This window comes from Triplophysa rosa, linkage group LG21 (genome assembly GCF_024868665.1).
Source record: "Triplophysa rosa linkage group LG21, Trosa_1v2, whole genome shotgun sequence".
In the NCBI taxonomy this organism is placed as follows: Eukaryota; Metazoa; Chordata; class Actinopteri; order Cypriniformes; family Nemacheilidae; genus Triplophysa; species Triplophysa rosa.
The window spans coordinates 18,478,258-18,488,590 of record NC_079910.1 but is presented as its reverse complement, the minus strand read 5'-3'; the positions used below and the strand labels follow the sequence as shown (position 1 = coordinate 18,488,590).

At 35.7% G+C, this 10,333-nt stretch overlaps 1 long non-coding RNA gene across 1 annotated transcript; it reads left to right on the top strand.

Annotated features, from left to right (window-relative positions):
• Window positions 1-253: 253 nt before the first annotated feature.
• On the top strand, window positions 254-4,646 carry LOC130545393 (uncharacterized). The gene is made up of 3 exons (XR_008961640.1): window positions 254-610; window positions 3,163-3,198; window positions 4,213-4,646. It is a non-coding gene; the product is annotated as an uncharacterized LOC130545393 (long non-coding RNA).
• Window positions 4,647-10,333: the final 5,687 nt, after the last annotated feature.

Here is a 10,333-nt window from a genome sequence, read left to right as displayed (position 1 = left end):
GTTTGTGGCCCCTGCTATGTGAACACACATTTTAAAATCATGCACATGATTAGAAAAGGCTAAATGTTATTTTGAAAAATTTCAGCAAGCTTTTAATTCTTTTATATTTATTAATATTGATATTATATTAACTGGAGACAAAACTATCATTCAATAACTATTCATTCCATAAGATCCTAAATCACTGAAATCTTTTGAAAATGTAATGTTGTTGTGTTTTCCATCCAAACAAACTGCAGCTGCTCTGTGTGTTTATTGTGCAGTCTCGCCCTCCACAGTACTGTGGCGCTGTTGGCCCAATGTCGCAGCGTCAAGGCATGTGCCATGTGGCGCTTTCGTTAGTATGTGTGTTTAACTTTTTCCAGCTCTGCGCAGACCGATCACCTTATGACAAAAAGCATACGGACTTAGAATAACATCTCTAAAGCATACAGAGCAGTCAGTTCACAAATAGCTCTCACTGTGCTTTGATGTCATACGACGTTCCGTCTGCGATCAAACATCTGACTGGCACACACGAGGTGTACGAGTTTTCACCGGTGTCCTCTCGCGCCACAGGCGGGAATTCAAAATAACGGATGGCAACAACCTCTCGACTGTCCCACTGGAGGTAAGTAAAGTAAAAATATATAAATAACTGAAATATATTAACTATATACTATTTATACAAATGTGTACTCTGACACGTCTAATTGTATGGCCGCTTTTGGCTGTTTAAACCGTTTACTTATTTTATACAGTGTAGACAGTATGGAGGACTAAACCTGCAAAAATTATAAATAAATAAATGTATAAATAAATAAATATATAAACGAATAAATGTAATAATATGAAAATAAATAAAGGAATGAATGGTTTGATAAAACAAAATAATTCGTTTTAGCTATTATTGATCTTAGCTTTAACTTTTCTTTTCATTTTTTAAATTGATTTATTATTTTTTGTGTCCATTTTTAATTATTTTTAATTATTATTATTTTTTATTTTTAGATTATTTTATTTATCATTTCCTTTTATTTTTACATTTATTTATTTATACGTTTATTTATTTTTATATTTATTTATTATCGCATGTATTTATTTCCACTTTTATTTATTTATTCTTGTATTTATTCTTACTTTTCTGTGTCTTGTATGATAATTAGATGGGTTGGTCTTGCCTACTATTGGTTCAGCGTAGATTGAAGCGTTTGATCGATTACTCTTGACTTGTTTTGGACTAACGTCACGTCACTCACTGATCGTTTGCTTCGTGTATAACGTTAAGTAACTATGGCGGGCGCACAATTAGCTAGAGAGTTACAGCATTTAGCCAATGAAGTCGATAACCATGCATCAAATGACTATGTGTCATTCAGATTAGATGCATTTATTGAGGATTTATTACAGATTGACGGGAGATAAATGACAAAGTTCTTCAAAATCTGTGCGAGTCAGGGGGTGCTAAGGTGGTGACCAAGTTCCGGTTACAGGTCCTCTGCCAAAGAGGTGCATGAACGACCTCAGCAGATTCGTCGATTCTGAAAGCACAAGACGACTTGATATTAAGATGTCTAATAAACACAGACTTTCTTGTTACATGATTTTGACATTCTTGTTAAGATTGCAAATTATTGGTATGATCGCCCGTAACGGCTGAAGCGAGGTGAAAAAATAAATAAAGCGATTTGACACGGGATTCGTACCCATACAATAAAGCGAGGCAGCGTGTCACTACGGTAACAATCACACTAAGCTATTTCGCAATGCTAGCTGCTGCGGATCTTTGCAATAATATCAAGATGTCACACAACAATATGCAGCTGGATGAATCAAGGGAATATGCCCGTTTAACTTGTGACCTCTGTGTTATTTATCTCTTATGGAATGTAGTTTACGAGTACCGTTTAGTAACCACGTCTTTTTAGAAGGAATGGTTTCCATTTGATGGCCCCTGTAGTGAAAGAACGATGCTCATTACTACCGTGTTAACTTGTGACTTAAGTTCACTATGTCTCAATTCATTTACATTATGTTACATCATGTTACATTAAATCTTTACGCTTTTTCTAACCGAAAGGCTGCTTATAACTATCACTTTGACAAAGCGTTAGCTTGCGACTTCGGTTTACAAGCTCATCTGTGTAGTTAAACCTTATTACATTTTGTGCTTTATGATTTTCACCAGTTGAACTGTAACACCACCATAGCACCCTCTGACTCGCACAGACTTTGAATGTGCTGCAAAGAGGCTAACAACCGAGGGAGAACTTTGTCATTTATCTCGCCGTCAATCTGTAATAAATCATCAATAAGTGCATCTAATCTGAATGACACATAGTCATTTGATGCATGGTTATCGACTTCATTGGCTAAATGCTGTAACTCTCTAGCTAATTGTGCGCCCGCCATAGTTACTTAACGTTATACACGAAGCAAACGATCAGTGAGTGACGTGACGTTAGTCCAAAACAAGTCAAGAGTAATCGATCAAACGCTTCAATCTACGCTGAACCAATAGTAGGCAAGACCAACCCATCTAATTATCATACAAGACACAGAAAAGTAAGAATAAATTCAAGAATAAATAAATAAAAGTGGAAATAAATACATGCGATAATAAATAAATATAAAAATAAATAAACGTATAAATAAATAAATGTAAAAATAAAAGGAAATGATAAATAAAATAATCTAAAAATAAATAATAATAATAATTAAAAATAATTAAAAAATGGACACAAAAAATAATAAATCAATTTAAAAATGAAAAGAAAAGTTAAAGCTAAGATCAATAATAGCTAAAACGAATTATTTTGTTTTATCAAACCATTCATTCCTTTATTTATTTTCATATTATTACATTTATTCGTTTATATATTTATACATTTATTTATTTATAATTTTTGCAGGTTTAGTCCTCCATAGACAGCGCTTGTTTTAGCCGAGATGCTAACGAATATAAGTTAATGATGAAGCTTGTGGGGCTAACGTTAAATTGGTGTTAAATGACAAACAATGACTTTTAGCCACTTTTAGCTATTATGTTCACTTTTAGTGAATGTATAGCTCTTTTTTAACTTATTGATGTTTGTGTTGAATGGTTTCCCCACCCATGTTACATAAATTGCCTGTAATTAAATATTTTTATCATTCAGTTCTGTTTTTATCCTTTTTCCTCAGAATTTTCAGTATTTTCCAGTTGAGTAGACAAAAAAAGTAAGTATTATATTTATTATGATATTTTTATTGTTATGTTATTTGTTATATTTGCACATGTAAAAACACTCACTGACTAGGGTTGTCACGGTACCATAAACATGTCTTACGATACTATACCAGCTGAAGTATCTCGATACCAAGTAGTATCACGATGCTGTGCCATATAATTCAAATCTATACAAAAAACACAGATTTAGATTAAACATTTTGTATTTACTATAGTAAACTGTATTATACTTTGCACTAGAATATGTTGTTGTATTAACTGTAGTAATTTGATAAATTGTAGCAAATACATTTACATTTAGTCATTTGTAAATACTGTAGTATACTTAAATATTTACTATGATAAGACTCAAAAACACTAGTATCTATGAGTTTTAGTAGTTTACTGTAGTAAATACTAAAGTACACTAGATCATTTTTCACGTAGGAACTAATTCAAATGTTGGACAAATTTAATTGATACAGCAGTCTTTATAAAGGGAAATATTAGGCTTACTTTAAATGCAGAACTAAAACGGCCAGTAGGTGGCGTCAATTTTCCACTGAGTTAGTGAATCATTTAACCAACTCGTTCAAATCGCCAATTTGAATCATCAACTCGCCCGAGACATTTAAAACACACATTCATTTAGGAGATAAACACCGCAAAAAGGCAGATGTAAGTGTTCAAATAAATATTAATGCGCATATGCAACATTAACTACGGTACTACGATACTACCGGTATTTTGAAGCTTTAGCATCGCGATGCTACCGTAGCACCGGAACACCGTGCAACCCTATCACTGACAATGAAAAAATCGGAATAAAGTGGATTGTTGATATAAATAGCCTACTGTACTCCTTAACCAGACCAAATAGACCAAAGCAGTGACTAACAGGCATTGTAATATTTTGTTTATTGTTACATTTGTAAACCAATTTGTGATGTGCTAAATGATTAAATGTAATGTTTTATGAGACGTTATCTAAATCCCTCTTTTTGGTCTCCATGTCTTATTCCCAGGGACACCCAAGGCCAACAGACCCAGCTCCAGCCCGCCCTGATGCTCATCCTTGCACTTCCTGGGACACCTAAGGCCAACAGGCGCAGCTCCTGTTCTCTTTTTGCCATAAATACATATCTACTTTAGCAATACAAAATTGTGAAATGCACTATAGAAATTATTTTGACTTTGGATCCTCACACCACCTGGTAATAGCAGGAAACCCATTTGGAGAGAACAGCATTGTTTTCTCTAGCTCGCAAGGATTTGCTTTTTGGCAAATTACAACTTTACCATTGGTGTAGGCCTTGCTATTAGAGACTACTTTTTTGCTGGACTTTTTTACAATTGTACATTTGTACAAAGTACCTGAAATATTTCTGTATTTATATTTAAAGTTAAGGCAAATTATTTGGTTAGTTTTGTTAAGATGTTGTTTTCATTTATAAAAATATCACCAACACAGTATTAATTATACATTTGATTTCATGAATTTAGAATTGTAATGTACAATATTTACTTTTTTGTGAATATTTATTCAATGTAAATTGTTGTTGTTTATCAATAAACTGTTTGCTTTGTATTTGCTTTTAGTATTTCTGCATATTAAAATATTGTGAATAGCAAATATAAACTGAAATGGTGCCTTGAAGCACCCAAGATGGTTCCAGACCATTTTAATAAGAGGGATCCCCAAGAAGCCTTGAGGGTTCCTCAGAGAACCGCCCTTCATTAAGCGGTGCCTTGAGTTTCCCCTGAGGGTTCTGCCGGCGTGGCAATGTGAAGAACCCCAAATGGTTCCTCAAAGAACCTTTCATTTTTACAGTGTAGTATAAAATCCTTTTTTTACTTCATTACTTTTTTCACTCAAGGAAAAAGAGTGCGTATACGCACAGTCAAGAGCATCCGTACACACCCGTACACATATTTACGCCAATATTTTTTTTTAATAAATCCGGATACATGCGTGGAAAACAGCGTACGCACATTTATATGCCCATTTTGTGTGTACGCCTCGTTTATACATCAGGCCTCTGGTGTTCCATTAATGAGTTTTTTTTTCTTCCCTGGTGGCACGGGCATATTCCAAGATGACAATGCCAGGATTCATCGGGCTCAAATTGTGAAAGAGTGGTTCAGGGATCACGAGACATCATTTTCACACATGGATTGGCCACCAGAGTCCACACCTTTATGTGATGTGCTGGGGAAGAATTTGCGCAGCGGTCCGACTCTCCCATAATCAATACAAGATCTTGGCGAAAATTTAATGCAACTTTGGATGGGAATAAATGGACATTCTGGATATTGCAGAAGCTTATCGAAACGATGCCACAGCGAATGTGTGCCGTAATCAAAGCTAAAGGCGGTCCAACGAAATATTGGAGTGTGTGACTTTTTTGTACTGGCAGTGTGTGTATATATATATAGGCCTAGTTTTATCATTTAGATTTTGTATCAATATCTGAATAAGCTCATGCAGACCGAATGAAGAACCCATTAATAAAGCAGATTAAGGGTCTGATCAGACAGAACGCATATTTTGCTGTGAGACGCGCCTCTTTTGAATTGTTTTCAGTTGGCAGGGAGCGCTTTGCGCGCTGCTTATGCGCGCCGGGCGCCTCTTGTTTTACGGGTAGGCGGAGCGCTCTGAGCCCCAGAAGTTGAAAAAAACTCAACTCTGAGCAGAAAAGCGCTTGACGTCATGTGCGCTTTTTTCCATTGTCCAATCGGATGAGTGGAGAGGCGGGGCTTCCCTTGTCGCAATGCTTGGAACGCCTGGAGACATGGAGGAGAAGCTTGTTGTGGCTGTTTCGGGTTACCTAGCAACATACAAAAACACGCTGCGCGCTGCTCTTTTCAAAGAGTCACCAAAGAGCAGCGCGGCGCGCCTCGCGTTTTCGAACATGAAAAGCGCGTTCTGTCTGATCGTACCCTAAAGGACCACACTTAAACACTTTATATGATATAAGTGATATGTATATGATATTTTTATATGAACATTATGGCGTTTACAATGTTTTTGTTGAGAAAAACACATCTAAATGTTCGGGTGAAAGTCGAGTCTGTAAACAGTAGCCTAGGTGTCAACATAGCTTACACGCAGATAAAGCCGTGTTTTAAAGGTTGAAGCGATCAAGCTTTGAAGCGCTTTGTATTAATTAATTTTAAAGTAATTTCAAGTTTTTTTTAGAATAATTGACGAACATAAATTACTCGCTTGTTTTGATAGCCACTTCATTTGTCATCACAATATGGACCCCTTACGGCATGTTCGCATCACATAACTTATAAATTACAAAAGTACTTTATGGATTTACACCTTTGCTGCTGCAAGCCAGCTACTTAATTGTTTACTTAAATGTCACATATTAAAAGCAATAATGCTAACAAACTTCTACTGTTAGCTCTGGAAAGTATTGTATGTGAACGGCATTGTTCAATATATATTTTTGAAATATTTTCCACAGTCATGTCTTCCTCTCTCAGTGTGACTCTTTTAGTGGGAGTGAAAAGTACAAACAAAGCATATGCAAATGCTTCATTTCCATTTCGAGCTTCGCAAGTTCGCATGCACTTGATCCCGGTAAGCGGCTGTACATTGCGCATGCGCAAAGCGTGCGCTTAGAAGACCCTGGGAAATCACCCAAAAATGAAAAAAAAACTATAATTAGGGTCGTTATTTCGTTTTGGTTTATTTATTTATTGGATTTCCTTTTTAAGGCTGAAATAAGAAGAAAAACATAGTTTTTTTATTTTTGTGCATACAGAAAACGGAAAAACTAAATATCGACTGTTTTTTTTTCTTTTTCCATTTGTTATATTGAATGGAATAATCAAATGATCAGATGATACACGGACCGTACACGGACCCATCTGCCTGCAAACCCGGAGGCTGCACTATCAGGGCCGCATTTCTAGGGACGCATTTCTAATCTAGGTTTTTAGCGACCACGGAGTGCATCTGCGTGTTTTTCTGAAGTATGGACGACAATAAGAATGCGAGTATCAAACGTGAATCGTGTTTTTTTCATTTAACATTCAAAATAATTGTGACATTTTTAATTGGAAAGTTAATGTAGCCGAAGTGAGTCGCTTAATAGTCTTGAATGCACTATATAGCCACAATATAAGCTTCAAATGCTGTAAAACGAGTTGTAAGTATATTCGTTTAACGAAACCGTAGCACCACTGTCAAGCTTATGTTGATTTATGATGATTATTAATCCTAGGCCTAGCCACAATATGTACAGTAGCAATTCGTTGTGAAACCTTATACTCTTTGTTTTTCCATTTTAAATTAATCTTAATGGTTTCATTGTCACGTGCTCACAGTCAACCTACCCCACGATGCATGTTATGAGCACGTCTCTTCATTTTGACATTATTTTTATAACATTGATTTTTACATTTGACATCATAATAATTGACTGTTAAAATACCACGTGCTAGATTTTGTCATGTACTGTATACTGTGTAGTCTATATGAAGTGATTTCATGGACAGAGCTCAGTGCAGGCAATACGGTTTTGTGTTGCTATTGCAAAAAATGTCTGTCTGTCTGTCTGTCTCTATCTCTCTCTCTCTCTCTCTCTCTCTCTTTCCTGTCTGCCTGCCTGCCTTCTTGTCTGTATAAAATTTAGTCCTTTTTGATATTATAGACAAAATGTGGGCATTAATTGAATGGACAGAAATGGACGCTTCTCTGGACACTGTAAGGAGAAAAGACATTCTTCAATCTGTAGTTCACAAGGGGGATGTTGTTGATCTAAAGTATGAAGATGAAAGCTCTCCTGTTCTTATTCTCATGCTGATTGGTGAGATTGGTGAATGAGTGAATGCATGCATATTTTATTTTTCCTGGTTGAACTATTAATTTGAAATAATGAACCTTTCCTGTACAGAAAATAAGGACAAGCTACTGAAACGTCTAAATCAGATGGAGTCAGAGAGATGGCAAAAAAGGAGTGCAAGCTGCCTGAAAGAGAGTAATAAAAAGGAAAATAACATTTAGTCCAGAAAAAAGCCCACGATCAAGTCCAGAAGAGATTTTAAAAAGTAAAATATAACTTCCGGATAAATCATATTAACATTGTTTAAGAGACAACACATGTGTTTTTGATGTTCGGTGTATTTAATTTAGTCTCTCAACCTAGGTTGAAAAAACATAAAATGTATAAACAACAAAGAAAATGACACAATTCCTGTAAATGAACTGAGAAAAGAAATCAAAGCATTGAGAGCAGAGAATCAGCAACTAAAGGCCCTGAACTTTAAACTGCAAAATGGAAGGTTATTTATATACATAGTTATAGATTTTTTGCTGAATGAATGAGTTCATTTAAACATTGTTTTCTTTATTAACAGAATTGTGGAGTTGCTGCCTGACAGCAGTGTAAACAAGCATGCTGTGCCAACCTCCCTAACAAGTTCAGCTTGCTGCGCTACCCTTCAACCAGACAACTCTTCACATAGTTCTTCAGAACTGGACCATGTGAGAATACTATTTTTAGATTTTATTTTCACACCATTTAAATAAATCTATTACATTTTTTGTGTGATTTAAGAAAACATTATTTTTTTGTAAAACATAGATAAAAAAATATTGCCAATTCAATTTACTATTAAAAAGGGGTCATATGGCGCGGACACGTGTTTTTCTGTGTCTTTGGTGTGTTATAAGTTGCCCATGCATGTATTAGACACGTAAAATTGCAAAAATAAAAGTGTCGGAACAAAAGATGTGTTCTATCTAAAAGCAAATGCTCACCCAGACCTGCCTGAAACGCCTCGTGTAACCACACCCCCACAAATCCACGTCAGTTCGTGGTATGATTTGACTAAGACCGCCCAAATGTATTCGCAAGTAATATGGGCTCACCTGTCAGTACAATTGCTTTGGAACCTGATATTCCAAATATGGTAAGAGGCGTTACATTTCCGTCACACGCTTGCAGTATTCAACCAATCACTACACACTGGTTAACTGGCCAATCATAGCACACCTCACTTTTCAGAGCGATGAGCTTTGTAAAAAAATACTTTACATTGTAGCAAAGTGTCATTCCTTCAATGTTGTCACATGAAAAGATATAATAAAATATTTACAAAAATGTGAGGGGTGTACTCACTGTTAGTGTTAATTCTTCCTTATTTAACACTCGTGATTTTGCTGTGTATTATTTATACATGTTTTATTAGCTAAGTTTTGTCTCTCTTTTTCCAGAGTCCAGAGTAATTGGTTTCTGCAGAATGATGGGCCACGTTCTGTTCAGAGTGTTCATATTCTTCACACCTGTATCAATTTCCATGCTGTTTTGACTAATAAATAATTATTAATTAACATTTTAGTCTGTTTGCATTGCCCGTCCACTCGAAGTTTATAGGAATGGGCGACGCATATTAAGTTGGTGGAAATTCACTCTTTAGGCATAATTGAGCATTCTGTGAGTTGCTGCAAACATATGTATGTCTAATAAACTTTACTAAGTGAATAACGTGGTCGTTGAAGCAAATAAATGCATAGTTTTGCTCATAAGTGGGTTGACCACCACCGTAACACGCGTGGCCCATTCCTATAAACCTCGGGTGGACGGGCAATGCAAACAGGCTAGAAAATGGATCGATCCATTTTCTAGTATGTTTGCATTGCCCGTCCACCTGAAGTTTATAGGGATGGGCCACGCGTCTCAAAGTGGTGGAAATTCACTTTGTAGGCATAATTGAGCATTCTGTGAGTTGCTGCAAACATGTATATCTAATAAAGTGTACTAAGTGAATAATGTGGTTGTTATTGCATATAAATTTTTATAAAGTTATCATTTGTGAATGAGCAATGTGTGGTGGTCAACCCACTTATGAGGAAAACTATGCCTTTATATTAATTTATTTGCTTCAACAACCACATTATTCATAAAGTACAGCTTAATAAACATACATATGTTAGCAACAACTCACAGAACGCTCAATTATGCCCTACAATTGGTTGTCCACCAACTTAATACACGTGGCACATACCTATAAACCTCAGGTGGACGGGCAATGCAAACAGACTAGTCTGTTTGCATTACCCGTCCACCTGAGATTTATAGGAATGGGCCACGTGTATAATGTTGGTGGAAATAATGATTTTACAATGTT